This window comes from Setaria viridis, chromosome 5, assembly GCF_005286985.2.
Source record: "Setaria viridis chromosome 5, Setaria_viridis_v4.0, whole genome shotgun sequence".
In the NCBI taxonomy this organism is placed as follows: domain Eukaryota; kingdom Viridiplantae; phylum Streptophyta; class Magnoliopsida; order Poales; family Poaceae; genus Setaria; species Setaria viridis.
In genome coordinates, this window is record NC_048267.2 from 18,610,285 (window position 1) to 18,627,295 (window position 17,011).

The following is a 17,011-nucleotide window of genomic DNA, read 5'->3' on the forward strand; positions in this document are numbered from 1 at the left end:
GGACTCATCACCAGGAGGATGGCGCACATGAAACATGGAGATGGAGATCACCATGGTGAACAGATTCTATGGAGATGGAGATCACCATATGAAAACGGGCCATACTGTGTCACAACTGTGTGAATGCTATTCTGTTTATGTTTTACTTTCTGCATGCTGTGATGTTAGAAGTAGAACGATCCCTCACAAAGTTTAAGTTAGTATGCCCTCCCAACTAAAACTTACACCATCCCATGTCTTGTACAATTAGTGGTGTGTCTATGAAATTAGGGTACCACTAATTTTCCTTGACTAGACGGGTTTGTGTCGGACACTTACACGCATAAGAGTTGGTTTGCTTGACAAGGTCATCTTAACGGTTAAGGACCTTGGGGCATAAAGGTTGGGCGCCGAGACATAGAGATGTCACCCAACAACAGGAGTCATATGTGATATGATTAGCAAAAGTTGCTTACCGATCTACCTTGTTTGCTAGCGGTGATGCTAAAGCTCACTAGTGGACTTGTTAGTTGTGGATCCTGAATCACTAAGTTTCAATAGAGGGATATTGATTTTAGTGGGAGTAGATTCTGTTAAAATAGTTTAATGTGATTTGCTCTATCATGGACACGTTTGTCTTAGTGTATTTTGCATTACTTTGTTGTAGATTAAATGGCACCTAGCAGCACTACACCGTTTGCTTTGCGTTCGGTCCTTGAGAAGGACAAGTTGAATGGAACAAATTACTCGGATTGGATCCGTAACCTGAGAATTGTTCTCAGGGCTGAGAAAAAGGAAGATGTTTTAGACAACCCACTACCAGAAGAACCTACTGATGATGCACCCGCTGCTGCTAAGAATGCTTACAAGAAAGCATGTGATGCTAACCTCGAAGTAAGCTACCTTATGCTTGCTTGCATGGAACCCGAGCTGCAGATGCAGTTCGAAACAAACCATGAGGCGCACGATATGATCGTGGCGCTTAGAGACATGTTCCAAACACAGGCCAGGACTGAAAGGTTCAATGTGTCTAAGGCCTTTGTTGAGAGCAAGCTAGCAGAAGGCGCAGCAGTAGGACCACACGTAATCAAGATGGTTGGTTACACTCAACGGTTGGAGAAGCTGGGCTTCCCACTGGGCCAAGAGTTGGCCACTGATTTCATTCTTTCGTCTGTTCCGCCTAGCTATGGGAACTTCAACTCGAACTACCATATGCATGGGACGGAGAAGGGTTTGAATGAGCTGTGTGGCATGCTTAAAACAGCAGAGGCTAACATCAAGAAAAGCGCTAGTACCAGCCATGTGATGGCTATACAGAACAATCCTAGCTTTAAGAAGAAGGGCAATTCTTGGAAGAAGAAGGGCAAGGCTGGAACGTCCAAGCCAAACCCAGCGCCCAAGGTTAAAGCTGGACCTGGACCTGCTCCAGACAAAGAGTGCTTTTACTGTCATAAACTTGGTCACTGGAAGAGAAACTGCAAGCAGTACCTAGCTTCCTTGAAGAATGGCGGAAGTAAGAGTACTTCTACCTCAGGTACGCTTGTTGTTAATGTTATAGACAACATTTTTCTCGCTGACACAATTATTAATTCTTGGGTATTTGATAACGGATCGGTTGCTCATATTTGCAATTCGATGCAGGGAATGATAAGAAGTAGAAGCGTGGAAAGAGGAGAAGTTGATTTCCGCGTGGGCAATAATGCAAGAGTTGCTGCGTTGACCGTCGGGACGATGCAACTCCACCTCCCGTCAGGATTTATTATAAAGTTGAATAATTGTTATTTCGTTCCTAGTTTAAGTCGAAACATTTTGTCTCCTTCATGCTTGATGAAGGATGGTTATTCATTTGCGAGTGAAAACAATGGTTGTGTGATCTCTAAGAATGATATGTTTATGGCTTTTGCACCCATTGTGAATGGATTATTTATTTTAAATCTTGATGGTTCACCTGTCTGTAACGTAAGTGCTAAAAGGCCTCGGCCTAATGATTTGAGTCCTACCTACTTGTGGCATTGTCGTTTGGGTCATATAAGTGAAAAGCGCATGAAGAAGCTCCATTCTGATGGACTTCTAACTTCGTTTGATTTTGAATCATACGAGACATGTGAGGCTTGCTTGCTAGGCAAGATGACCAAGATGCCTTTCACAGGATTTCCTGAGAGAGCAGTAGACTTGTTGGAACTCGTACATAGTGATGTATGCGGACCAATGAGCACGACGGCTAGAGGAGGATTCCAATACTTCATAACTTTCACTGATGATTTTAGTAGATATGGCTATGTCTACTTGATGAGGCACAAGTCTGAAACCTTTGAAAAGTTCAAGGAATTTCAGAATGAAGTTGAAAATCAGCGTGGCAAGAAAATTAAGGCCTTACGATCTGATCGTGGAGGCGAGTATTTGAGCCACGAGTTTAGCAATCATCTAAAGAGTTGCGGAATTGTTCCACAACTTACGCCGCCTAGAACACCTCAGAGAAACGGTGTATCTGAGCGACGTAATCGAACTTTGTTAGACATGGTTCGATCAATGATGAGCCAGTCGGACCTACCGTTGTCATTTTGGGGATACGCTCTAGAAACAGCAACTTTCACACTTAATAGGGTACCATCTAAGTCCGTAGTTAAGACACCATATGAGATATGGACTGGAAAGGTTCCTAGTTTGTCTTTTCTAAAGATTTGGGGATGTGAAGTGTTTGTCAAGCGATTTCAGTCGGACAAGATCACACCCAAGTCGGATATGTGCATTTTCGTGGAATATCCAAAGGAAACTTTGGGATATTATTTCTACAACCGATCAGAAGGCAAAGTGTTTGTTGCTCGGAACGGGGTTTTCCTAGAGAAAGAGTTTTTCAAAGGAGAAAAGAGTGGAAAGACAGTGCATCTTGAAGAAGTTCAAGATGAGCCGATCGGGCACGAATCAATGAGTGATGCTAACGTAGCAGAACAAGTTGAGATACCCATGGCAAGAGAAGCACCGCCACAACCACGAAGGTCGGCAAGGCTCCGCGAAATGCGGGAAATATTATTGTTGGACAATGATGAGCCTGCGACATATGCAGAAGCAATGATGGACCCAGACTCCGAAAAATAGCAGAGTGTCATGCAATCCGAAATAGAGTCCATGGGAGACAATCAAGTTTGGAACTTGGTTGACCCGCCTGATGGTGTTAAAGCCATAGAGTGCAAGTGGATCTATAAGAAGAAAAAGGACATGGATGGAAATGTTCACATCTATAAAGCACGACTTGTCGCAAAAGGTTTCCGACAAGTTCAAGGAGTTGACTACGACGAAACCTTCTCGCCCGTAGTGATGCTTAAGTCCATTCGGATTATTCTAGCTATAGCTGCATATTTCGACTATGAGATATGACAGATGGATGTCAAGATAGCTTTCCTGAATGGAAACCTAGCTGAGGATGTGTATATGATACAGCCCGAGGGTTTTGTCGATCCAAAAAATGCTAGAAAGGTATGCAAGCTTCAGAGATCCATTTATGGACTGAAGCAAGCATCTAGGAGTTGGAACATTCGTTTTGATGAAGTGGTCAATGGGTTTGACTTCACCAAGAACGAAGAAGAGTCTTGTGTTTACAAGAAGGTTAGTGGGAGCTCTGTAGTATTTCTAATCTTATATGTGGATGATATATTACTGATTGGAAATAACATTCCTATGCTTGAGTCCGTAAAGACTTCACTGAAAAATAGTTTTTCGATGAAGGACTTAGGGGAAGCGGCATATATTCTGGGCATTAAGATCTATAGAGATAGATCGAGAAGGCTTATAGGTTTAAGCCAAGATACTTACATTGACAAAGTGTTGAAGCGGTTCAGCATGGAAGAGGCAAAGAAAGGGTTCTTGCCTATGTCACATGGCATACATCTCAGCAAGACTCAGTGTCCTTCGACTGCTGATGAGTGGGATCGCATGAGTAGAGTGCCATATGCCTCGGCTATTGGATCTATCATGTATGCAATGATAAGTACTCGCCTAGATGTTTCATATGCGCTGAGTATGACAAGCAGGCACCAATCTGATCCAGGTGAGAGTCCCTGGACAGCGGTGAAAAACATTCTTAAGTACTTGAGAAGGACTAAAGATATGTTCCTCGTCTATGGAGGTGAGGAGGAGCTCGTTGTAACAGGTTACACCGATGCTAGTTTTCAAACCGACATAGATGATTCAAAGTCACAATCAGGATTTGTGTTCACGCTAAATGGTGGTGCTGTTAGTTGGAAGAGTTCCAAGCAGGAGATAGTGGCCGATTCTACGACAGAAGCCGAGTACATCGCGGCTTCAGAAGCCGCGAAGGAGGGTGTTTGGATAAGGAATTTCCTCATTGAGCTTGGTGTGTTCCCGAATGCGTCCAGCCCATTGAATCTCTACTGTGATAATAATGGGGCAATTGCGCAAGCAAAGAAGCCAAGGAACCACCAGAAGAACAAACACGTAATGCGGCGATTTCATCTCATTCGAGACTTCGTTAACCGGGGTGAGATCAAGATATGCAAAATACACACGGATCTGAACATTTCTGATCCATTGACAAAACCACTCCCGCAGGCTAAGCATGATGCGCATGTAAGAGCTATGGGTATTAGGTACCTTCTAGATTGACTCTAGTGCAAGTGGGAGACTGTTGGAGGTATGCCCTAGAGGCAATCATAGAGATGATGATATTCCATTTGCATCCATGATTTGTATATTGTGTTCATTGAATATCCATTAAAGGCTACTTGAATTGATTTGCAATTATGTGAATTGTATGTGAAACTCTTTACTTGTATGGTTACTCTAAAGTTGTCCCTAGTCGGAGTTCATGTGAGGACACACATGAATATTAGACTAGCACCTTCATGTCTTTGGTCTTCCTTGGTTATTCTCCACACCATAAGGGATATCGTTGTCTTGACTAGCGATCTAACCGCATCATCATCTCGAGACATGTCATCTTTGAGGAGTTCTCCTTTCCCTTCTCCGAAGACACATCTCCCCTACTCATGAGGATTTTGAGTTCATGACCAATTCTACTATTGATGTGCTAGCCCCAGTAGGGGTGTCATGTTGTTTCTCCCTGCGGGAACCCTGGAGCATCCCTTGCACAACCACGTGCGTGTTGGAGGTATGCCCTAGAGGCAATCATAGAGATGATGATATTCCATTTGTATCCATGATTTGTATATTGTGTTCATTGAATATCCATTAGGCCCCGTTTGGGTCCAAGGAATTGGAATCTATTTAATGGACTAGGCTAATTTATGTTGGAATGTGGCATTCCACAACTTTCCAAAGTTTAGATATAAGCCTATCTTAAATTCATGGGGTGGGAGATGGAAATTGATTCTATAGATTATGGTTATTAGAATGGAATTCAATTCTTATAGCACGCTCTTAGACTCGCTTCTCTATTGTAGAAGTGCAGCATACAAGTATCTCTCCCATATCACCAACTATAATATACAACTATATTTCACATACAATTATATTAGCTTAATTAATTTGTGTCTAAATTATGATTATTAGGATGGAATTCAATTCCAATGATCCAAACGGGGCCTTAAAGGCTACTTGAATTGATTTGCAATTATGTGAATTGTATGTGAAACTCTTTACTTGTATGGTTATTCTAAAGTTGTCCCTAGTCGGAGTTCATGTGAGGACACACATGAATATTAGACTAGCACATGTATTAGTTGATGACTATGTTTCATAAGTCATGGACATGGAGATGTTGAACTAATAATGTGGACACATGTGGAGACATGTGCTAGGACTGACCCAACACGAGAAGAAGTTATCTCTTTAAACAACATATACGCTTTGTCCTTAGACCTGAGATTGTCGCATGTATTCTAGATGTGGATCGACCTACTTAGGGGCTATCAAACGCTACGCCGTAACAGGGTAGTTATAAAGGTAGTTTTCGGGTTTGTCAAGAAGCATGCTACGAGACATGGTCAATCAAGATGGGATTTTCCCCTCTCTGATTGAGAGTGATATCTATGGGCCCCTCGAGTGATCGGATCCGAAAATGCATGGCCATGCTACGTACGGTTCAGAGTTAACCTACAAAGGGATTCCGAATCACAGGATCGAGAAAGAGCGGTCGGCTTGAAACTAGACCAAATATCGTGAGGCAAAGCGAATAGCATGTATGTTATGTTGTGATGGTTCGTCTGATATGATCTTCGTGTGCGTATAGGAGTTGGCACGTCTTGCTAGAGGCCGCTACTGACTATTGGGCCGAGTAGGAGTACTCGGGCCATGTCTATACGTATCCGAACCCATAGGGTCACACACTTAAGGGGCTGGAAGCCCAATTCGGATCTGATCCGAGTTGGATTAGGTTTAGAAGTACTAATGGGCCTCGGATCGAGAGGCCCGTCAGGAACCTCTATAAATAGAGGGGTGGGGGCGCCCTAGGGTTTACACTTTTTTGGCGAAACACACCTGCCGCGCCTCCCTTGCCCTCGCCTGTTGCAACTCATGGATCTAGCAGTCCGGCTTGCAACGCTTCCTCCCTGCACGTGTGGATACCTTGGAGGTGTTGCGCCTGCAGCACTTGGACGAGCCGCCGACGAGCCACGACGAGCCGACGACGAGCCGCGGCACGGGAGACGATCTTGCTGCACGTGGACGAGCTGCTGAGAAGCTGCTGGACGTTGACGTGATCGACTACGTACGACTACGTGATCGTCTTCACTGCATCGACGCATATCTACATCTTCCGCACTAGTAGTGCGTCGAGTGGTAATCCCGTGATCCTTATACGGCAGTTCTTCCTGGTTTTACGCGGTAGAAATTTTGATTTGCGCTAGTGTAGCCTACCTCGTATCCCAACAAAAGGAAGATGTTCTAGACAACCCATTACTAGAAGAACCTGCTGATGATGCACCTGCTGCTGTTAAGAATGTTTACAGGAAAGCATGTGATGCTAACCTCAAAGTAAGCTGCCTTATGCTTGCTCGCATGGAACCCGAGCTGCAGATGCAGTTCGAAACAAACCATGAGGCGCACGATATGATCGTGGCACTTAGAGACATGTTCGAAACACAGGCCAGGACTGAAAGGTTCAATGTGTCTAAGGCCTTTGTGGAGACAAAGCTAGCAGAAGGCGCAGCAGTAGGACCACACGTAATCAAGATGGTTGGTTACACTCAACGATTGGAGAAGCTAGGCTTCCCACTAGGCCAAGAGTTGGCCACTGATTTCATTCTTTCATCTCTTTGGTCTAGCTATGGGAACTTCATCTCGAACTACCATATGCATGGGACGGAGAAGGGTCTGAATGAACTGTGTGGCATGCTTAAAACAGCAGAGACTGACATCAAGAAAAGCGCTAGTAACAGCCATGTGATGGCTATACAGAACAAGCCTAGCTTTAAGAAGAAGGGCAATTCTTGGAAGAAGAAGGGCAAGGATGGAATGTCCAAGCCAAACCCAGCGCCCAAGGTTAAAGCTGGACCTGGACTTGCTCCAGACAAAGAGTACTTTTATTGCTAGGAACTTGGTCACTGGAAGAGAAATTGCAAGTAGTACCTAGCTTCGTTGAAGAATGGCGGAAGTAAGAGTACTTCCACCTTAGGTACACTTGTTATTAATGTTATAGATGTTGGGATACGAGGTAGGCTACACTAGCGCAAATCAAACTTTTCTACCGCGTAAACCAGGAAAACTGCCGTATAAGGATCACGGGATTACCACTCGACGCACTGATGCGGAAGATGTAGATTCGCGTCGATGCAGTGAAGTTGATCAGCGTAGTCGAACATAGTCGATCATATCGACGTCCAGCAGCTCCTTAGTAGCTTGTCCACGTACAGCAAGATCGCCCTCGTGCCGCGGCACGTCGTTGGCTCGTCGTGGCTCGTCGGCGGCTCGTCGGTGGCACATCCAAGTACTGCAGGCGCAACACCTCCAAGGTATCCACATGTGCATGGAGGAAGCGTCGCAAGCCAGACTGCTAGATCCATGAGTTACAACAGGCGAGCGTGTGGGAGGTGCGGCAGATGTGTTTCGCCAAAAGGTGTAAACCCTAGGGCGCCCCCACCCCTCTATTTATAGAGGTTCCTAACGGGCCTCTGGGTCCAAGGCCCATTAGTACTTCTAAACCTAATCCAACTTTGATCACATCCGAATTGGGCTTCCAGCCCCTTAAGTGTGTGACCTTATGGGTTTGGATACGTATAGACATGACCCGAGTACTCCTACTCGGCCCAATAGTCGGTAGCGGCCTCTAGCAAGACGTGCCAACTCCTATACGCACTCGAAGATCATATAAGATGAACCATCACAACATTATATACATGCTATTCCCTTTGCCTCATGATATTTGGTCTAGCTTCAAGCCGACCGCTCTTTCTCGATCCTGTGATTCGGAATCCCCTTGTAGGTTAACTCTCAACCGTAGGTAGCATGGTCATGCATTTTCGAATCCGATCACTCAAGGGGCCTAGAGATATCACTATCAACCAGAGAGGGGCAAATCCCATGTTGATTGACCATGTCTCACAACATGCTTCTTGACAAACCTGAAAGCTACCTTTTTAACTACCCTTTCACGGTGTAGCGTTTGATAGCCCCTAAGTAAGTCGATCCACATCTTGAGTACATGCGACAATCTCAGGTCTAAGGACAAAGCGTACATGTTGTGTAAAGAGAGAACTACTTCTCGTGTTGGGTCAGTCCTAGCACATGTCTCCACATGTGCCCACATTATTTGTTTAACATCTCCATATCCATGACTTGTGAAACATAGTCATCAACTAATACATGTACTAGTCTAATATTCATGTGTGTCCACACATGAACTCCGACTAGGGACAACTTTTAGAATAACCATACAAGTAAAGAGTTCCACATACAATTCACATAATTGCAGATCAATTCAAGTAGCCTTCACGAACTCCGACTAGGGACAACTTTTAGAATAACTATACAAGTAAATAGTTCCACATACAATTAACATAATTGCAGATCAATTCAAGTAGCCTTTAATGGCATTTGAACCCATAGGGTCACACACTTAAGGGGCTGGAAGCCCAACTCGGATATGATTCGAGTTGGATCAGGTTTAGAAGTACTAATGGGCCTCGGACCTAGAGGCCCGTCAGGAACCTCTATAAATAGAGGGGTGGAGTGCCCTAGGGTTTCATCCCTTTGGCCGAAACACATCTGCAACGCCTCCCACGCCCTCTCCCTGTTGCAACTCGCGGACCTAGCAGTCCGGCTTGCGACACTTCCTCCCTGCACGTGTGGATACCTTGGAGGTGTTGCACCTACAGCATTTTGACGAGCCACGACGAGCCGCCGACGAGCCGCGGCATGAGGACGACCTTGCTGCACGTGGATGAGCTGCTGAGGACCTGCTCGACATTGACGTGATCGACTACATGTTCAACTACGTTGATCAACTTCGCTGCCCCGACGCGATTCTACATCTTCCGCACCAGTGCGTCGAGTGGTAATCCCGTGATCCATATACGACAGTTTTCCTGGTTTACGTGGTAGAAATAATTTTGTTTTGCGCCAGCGTAGCCTACCTCGTATCCCTACACCATGGATGCAACCTGCACCCATTCATCCACGCTTAAAAATTTACCCACAGGAATGGTCAGAAAAGTGTGCATCACCTCTTCTTCATTCCCTGCTAAGCTCTGGATGGTCCCTGATGATGCAATAGTTCTAGTCAGTGGTATGTTGGCGCTCGTTATTGATACCTTTTTAGTGTTGTTTAAGTGGTGTTTTCATACTTATTCTTATACTAACCTGCCACTTGTCACCTGAAATAACCCCATTATTGCATATGTCTTGTATTTTGGAGCATATCATGTTTTTACAGGAAATATGACATAATCAGAGGGTTTATGTGCATAGCTTAATGGATAATTGGACGTGGGTTGTCAAAAGGGGCCTACACATGAAAGGGAAGGACTGGGCTAGAAAGGGCCCAGGCTGATCGGCCTGGTCTGTTCTGAGGCTTGGTCGAGCTTCTATTTCTTCAGCGTGCAGTCTATGATGCATCTAGGGTTTTTCCATTGACTATTTGTCCAGTGCTGTCTCCCACAAAGGACTATAAATACCCCGTCAAGGGCTACAAGCAGAGGAGCCAGAGGAGAGAGGAAATACCACGCATACGCCATTCCACCGCCACCACAAGGTCAGGAACAGAGAGAAGATTGGACCTACAGGAGGTCACCCGAAGCAGATCCCGGGAGGAGGTAGAAACACCCCAAGCTGATCGGCCTGGAGGTAATCAGGCCAATTAGCCTGGGGCCTTCCTTCCCCCATTCATCGTCCTCTTCGGTCTAGCTGATCTACAGGGCATCCTTTAGCTCCTTTTGCGTCAACATGTATAAGATCATGGGGTAAAGTCTCTATTTGTCCTTGGGGTTGTATGGAGATCTTGATTTGTAATCGCCGAACCTATTGTGTGAATATCTGTTTGTTATCATTCATATATTGATGATGCTCTTTCATGTAATGGTTAGCTAGCACTACTTTGGGTTGCTTTGTTGCTTGCCTAGAACAATCATCGTGCTGTGTTTCTATTGTCCAATAGTTGATTATCCTTGCGTAGTGACGGTATGCAGAAGGGAAAGTGTTGGGCATGGTTCACATTCACTCACGATAACACCTAGATCTCGTTCGTTCACGCTTAGCGATTGCATCTACAAGTGATCCTAGATCCCTAGGACAAGTGTTCCATCTACCTTGTTCACACCCTATACTCTCTATTTGCTTTGATCTAGACTTGTTAGATCTTTTATGTTAGCATAATCCCATTCAATACACAGAGCTTTCGGTTACATTAATTAGTGCTTAGTTAAGCGTGCAAAATCCCATGTTTTGTGGATTGATAAACCTTGGAGGATTACTCTAAGGGAAAGCTACAACTGATCCGTGTGCTTGTGGTACATTCAGTGACACGAATTGGCGGTCTAACAGCCGCCAACATGGTACACAAGTAAAAACTAGGTGGGGTTGGGGTGATGGTACCTCAACATTATTGTAGTATCTCTGGAAGGAATGATCATTACTTGGTAGCATATTTGGTTCTTTTGGAGCGTGATCATTACTGTATTTTTCATTAATTCATTACTATGAAGATATGTCACACCTGACTTAAAAACAAAACTGAATGCTATCTATATGTATGCCAGGATCTAATTACATACATATAGTGACATCATCAGTGAATAACAGTAACAGTATCATGTAAGGAATATAAATAATGACTTACAAGTCTATCAGAGATATACAGCTTCCTAGAAACAAAAGCTCCAAACTTCACAGAATCGACTGGGGGTCGCGTATGCCTAGCATCATCTTCACTAACTTCACACACCTTCCTTTTCAGAGCAGCAGTAAGCAAGGGTGAATACACTTATAGTTGGTACTCAGCAAGGCCACAAGAAATAACTAGAATAACAATTTAAGTTCATCTACAAGTTTATTAATTATGTGAGGATCTAGACCACTCTTGACCGTGAGCACAGCTGTTATAACAATTTTTGACACTCTGCAGAGCTTGTACACTTTCACCACAGGTCGCGTAAAAGTTCAGAAGAACTTTAGACCCAACCATGTTGTGCAAAAGTAGGCAGTTATCCCACTACCAAGGTTTGATTGCATATGGACGCTACAAGACCTTTACAAAGATTCCCTAATAAGTGGTAACTCGCTAAGGTTTCGGTGTTTGGCACGCATAAACCTCCCTAGTGGGCATAGTGTTTTAGCAAAGCTCACTTCCCAAGAGGACCGGGCTGTACAATAACTCAATCCCCCCTCTTGCCCTTTCGGTAAGATTACCCCAAACTAGAGTCTCTAATTAATTAGCCAAGACTAGAGCCATGTAGTTCTTGTGGTTGCACTATTTTTCTTGGTGGTCGCTCCATGTTCTAATTAATGCATGGTAAATAAGCATAGATAGAAGGATGATTAGGAACACTTGCCTTTCTCCAACGAATAGCTGCTCTTATTGTCTTCAGCTCTTGCTCTCTTTGAATTCATAATCTTGAAAGCAAACAAACTGTGATCCTTCTACTCGAAGCAATCATCAGGCACAGGCATACAAAGCAAACAAACAAGTATGACTAAGAACAATACAACAATCAAAGGAAAGCTTTAAAAGAACGTACTAAAGGATAGGGCTCGATTCTAAGATCACGAAGGTGCATGAAACACTAAGAACGATGATATCACTGAAAGCATACATCTGTCGAGGAAACTTTCATTGCAAAGGAGAGATAGGACCTATATGCTGCATTTATTTTTATTTGGAAAATACATGTGACGGATACTTTTAGAAACTACCCTAAGTCAGTTAATTCAAATTATATTTATATATGAAAAGATGATGTAAAACCTAGTCAACTTTTATTTATAAACATTCATGTATAAATTATGCCATTTAAACATTTAACTTTCGAAAAATAACTATATGCAATAGCACCTAATCGATATCTTTATATGTTGCATTGAACTAGACAAGTTATAATTAGAAACTCATTCACGTTGATATTAATCATATTAACACTGCTTAAAGAAAACTATTGTATAGACCTAATTAGTTTTTAATTAGAAAAGCTAAGTAAATAAGCATTAATCAAAATTAATATCATATATATTTATTATCACAAACACGAAACATGGTGAAATGACATTGCTAAACTATAGCTTACGATTAAAGAAGGTTAACACAACAAGAACCGATTGAAACAAATCTTTGGGAAGCAAGAACTCGAGATATAACCTATGTAACTTTTATTTAGAAAGCAAATTAATAAACATTAATCAATTAAGTTTAACTATGAAAAACCGAGGTATAACTCTAATTACATTTTATTTAGAAAACTTCATTAAATAGTATTAATCAAATTAATATTAACTCATGGAAAACCGATATGCAAAACCTAATTAAATTTTATGAAGAAAAGACATTCAAATAGACATTAATCAAATAAATTTATGAATAAATTCTTAAAACACACATAAAGGTAAACATCATGACTAGCACGTAATTTATGATGAGACGAAACTAACGCTACAAGAACGAGCTATACAAAATGTGAGGGGCGTGGACATCTAAAGATTCTAGCGATCTATTCATGATTAACCGTATACTTCAAGGGCTAGCAGAGAATAAACTCTAGACTCATTGAATAGTCACTGCGAATAGACTAATCTTCGGGGTTAGATCTGCAAAAGGGCTCGGTTTGGACTAGGTTGAAAGGATCTAATCTATTTTTAGGGGTTTCTCTGCAACTAAACCAAGACACAAGAAAGAAACCTAAGATTACAAGATCACACAGGGTCCTAATCGCAAGGCCTTGGTTCGCTGGCGGACGGAGGCTCTGGGTATTCCAATCGCCGGTGGTCTGGAGAGCTAGGGGCTTAGGTTGGTGGCGCAGGAGCTAGAGGAGGTCGAGGAGATGTCGTAGATGTGCCCACCAGCGGCGGGAATGGATGGAGGCGGCAGGACTTTGGAGGCGGGCGAAGACTGGCGGCGGTGGCTCGACTCTAAGCGGTGGGGCTCCTTCGGCGGCGGAACAGGGACGACAAATGGCGGCAGGTGCACATCCGGGCGTCGCGAAGCTCGTGGCATCCTCCTCTTGCTCCGACGGGCAACGGGTGCGACGAACCGGCCGGCCAAGGCAGCGGACAGCAGCCGACTCAGTATGCCTTAATTGGCGGCGCTCCATTGGCTAGAAGCCGATGAGAACTGGTGGCAGGTGTGCGGCACGACGAGGTGAAGTTTGAGATGGTAGCGGCTCTGCTCGACGGTGCTCAAGCGTGGGGAAACAGCGCAAGGACCGTCGGTTGCGGTGCTTTGCTTCGAGCGACGATTTTATACTAGCGCGGGACCCTAGGGTGTCGTGGTGCACACGTCGAGGATGGCCGGCGACCATGGCGGCTGGTGGCTGAGCCTAGATGGGCTCCAGCTAGGTCGGGAATTGGGTCTGGGCAGAAGTGGGTCGGGCCCAAGGCTTGGCCTAGAAGAAAAGGGTTTCTTTTCTTTATTGTCAGAAACCTTTTCCTCCAGACAAAGCTAGATAATTCCTTTAAACCACAAAAAATGCACTGAAAATCCCCAAATTGTAGGAAAAATCCTATGTATAGTTTGGGACACGAGGAGTCCATATAAACTATTTGGAGCACGTGAAAAATATTCTAGAGCCTTCTAATAAATAGATTTAGCTCTAGAAAAAATGAAAATGAATTCCAGAAAAATCTAAAAAATTCTTAGAAGGGCATGGTCGTCATCTAAACGCATTTTAAAACCTTTTGCACTCAAAAAACATCAAGATGTATCGGCATGAATGCAACACAAAGAACAACCTTATTTAATTTAGAAAAAGAACCAATTATTTTCCAATACAAAATTTCCTGTTAATAAAAATAAATGTTGGGAAAAAATTTTAAATTATGAGAAAATCCTTGTTTAATTATTCTTTCTAATCACAACCTGAAATCCAAAAATTTCAGGGTGTGACAAGATGTGGCTATGTATGGCTTATATTTTGGAGTGATATATTTTTTTATTGTTTGTGTATCTTATCATATATGTTTTTACGATAGATTACAAGAAATATCTTGAAATATAATATTATCATTAATTCAATGTAGAATTGGATGCCGTTCAATAATTTGTGTATTATTTTACATACTGCATATGTTTTCTCTTGGAAAATTTGTAAAAATCCACCTGCATACATTTAAACATTTTCACATGCAAGTTCCTTATATCAAATGCCCCCTAGCTGTGTGTTGACCGTCCATATTACACTTATACAGATATCTTACTTTTCACACGCTCTCCATTGTGTCCTCCATTTGTGCAACACGACCCATGCTCGCACCTTGCAAGATTCTATGACATCAAAACACATTCCTGATTATTCAATAATATCACATGAAGATTAAAAAATCACATGTCCTGTTAGAAAGCTTTGATAGAGCTGGAGTGCCCGATCTTTCGATGAGAGGGATAACTTTGATTTGTGGAGGAGGTGACTCTCGTGATCCGACTATGAATGAACAGGTCGTGGCGCCTTAGCAATCGCTGAACCAATTCCAAATGGTTATTGACCTTGCTGATGGCAAGATCAACCTGAACACGAGGTTCTATTCCTGCAAGCAACCGAAGAACAAGCAAGAACAAGATGAAGGCAAAACTGAATATCAATCGCTCACGAATTGGGGTTAACAATGGCTGTTCACAGGTGGCCGCTGAGCACAACTGCAGCACAGGATGTTTGCACAATGGCTAAACTTATCAAAGAAAACCCAAGCAAAAGAGGAGGCACGGCCCCTGGCTAAATAGGGGGGCAGGGGAGGCGTGAGAAAGGTAGGTGCCCAGCCTGCCCACAAGGTAGGGAATAGGCACCCAAACAGCCACACGCCATCTCCTTGATCCCCTTTCCTGATTTAGGTGGCGTAGCACCTTCCTGGTTATTTCTTGACAAAACTAAAAACACATAGGTGGCGCAGCACCTAGACATTATTCTGGGCAGGTTTATCATGGGCATAGATGGCGTATGCACTTAGGAAACTTCTGGTCCTTCATTCTTCAAAATCATCATGAAATTTAATTCACGTGCACGAGCTCAAGTGAGTGGTCCTAGTGGTGCCTGTGCTGGTTCAGTTGGAGTAGCCATTCCCGTGTCGGGGTTGATGTCCTCATCATCCTCCCCATCTTGAATCGAAGTCGTCCTTGATGGCAGCTCCTCATCCTCGCCCGCATATGGTTTCAAATCTGCGACATTGAAACTAGAGGAAACACCATATTCTGCCGGCAAGTCAAGTATATAAGCATTATCATTAATTTTCTTCAACACCTTGAAGGGACCAGCAGCACGTGGCATCAGCTTAGACCTGTGCAAAGTAGGAAAGCGATCCTTGCGCAAATGCAACCAAACCAAGTCACCAGGCTCAAAGGTAACAAGTTTACGTCCTTTACTACCAACAGCCTGATTTTTAGCATTAGTGTGCGCAATGTTCTGCTGCGTTTGCTCATGGATGTCCAACATTTGTTTAACACGTGCAACAACATCTACAGGTGAGGCATCCAAAGGATCAAAGGATAGCAAGTCAATTGGCGCCCGTGGAATGTAACCATAGACAACCTGAAAAGGGCACATTTTCATGGAGGAATGTGTAGCACGATTGTAAGCAAACTCGACATGTGGCAAGCAATCCTCCCAAAGTTTCAGATTTTTGTCTAACACAGCCCTAAGCATGGTAGATAAGGTTCAATTCACAACCTTAGTTTGCCCATCTGTTTGTGGATGACAAGTGGTGCTGAAAAGTAATTTAGTTCCTAGTTTATTCCAAAGAGATCTCCAAAAATGACTTAGGAACTTAGCATCGCGATATGAGACTATTGTATTTGGAACACCATGTAAACGAATAATCTCACGAAAGAACAATTTAGCAACGCTGCTAGCATCATCAGTTTTATGGCATGGTATGAAGTGAGCCATTTTAGAGAAGCGATCAACAACCACAAAGATACTATCCCTCCCCTTCTTAGTTCGAGGTAAGCCCAAAACAAAATCCATAGAAATATTGAGCCAAGGAGAAGTAGGGACAGGTAACGGCATATACAAACCATGGTTGTTCAGGTGTGACTTAGCTTTCTGGCATGTGGTGCAGCGTGCAACAAAGCGCTCCACGTCGCGGCGCATCTGGGGCCAAAAGAAGTGTGCGGCCAGAATCTCCTGTGTCTTGTAAATGCCAAAGTGTCCCATGACACCGCCACCATGTGCTTCCTGCAACAGCAAAAGACGAACCGAGCTTGCTGGAATACATATCTTGTTAGCGCGGAACAAGAACCCATCGTTTACATGGAATTTACCCCATGGTTTACCATCCTTGCAATGCATCATGATGTCCTTAACATCAGGATCATCGGCGTATTGTTCTTTCACAGTTTGTAAGCCAAAAATTTTAAAGTCTAACTGTGGCGGATCCACTTCGGATCTACTGGTTAGACATGATTTAGCCGCCTGATATGCGACACTCATGC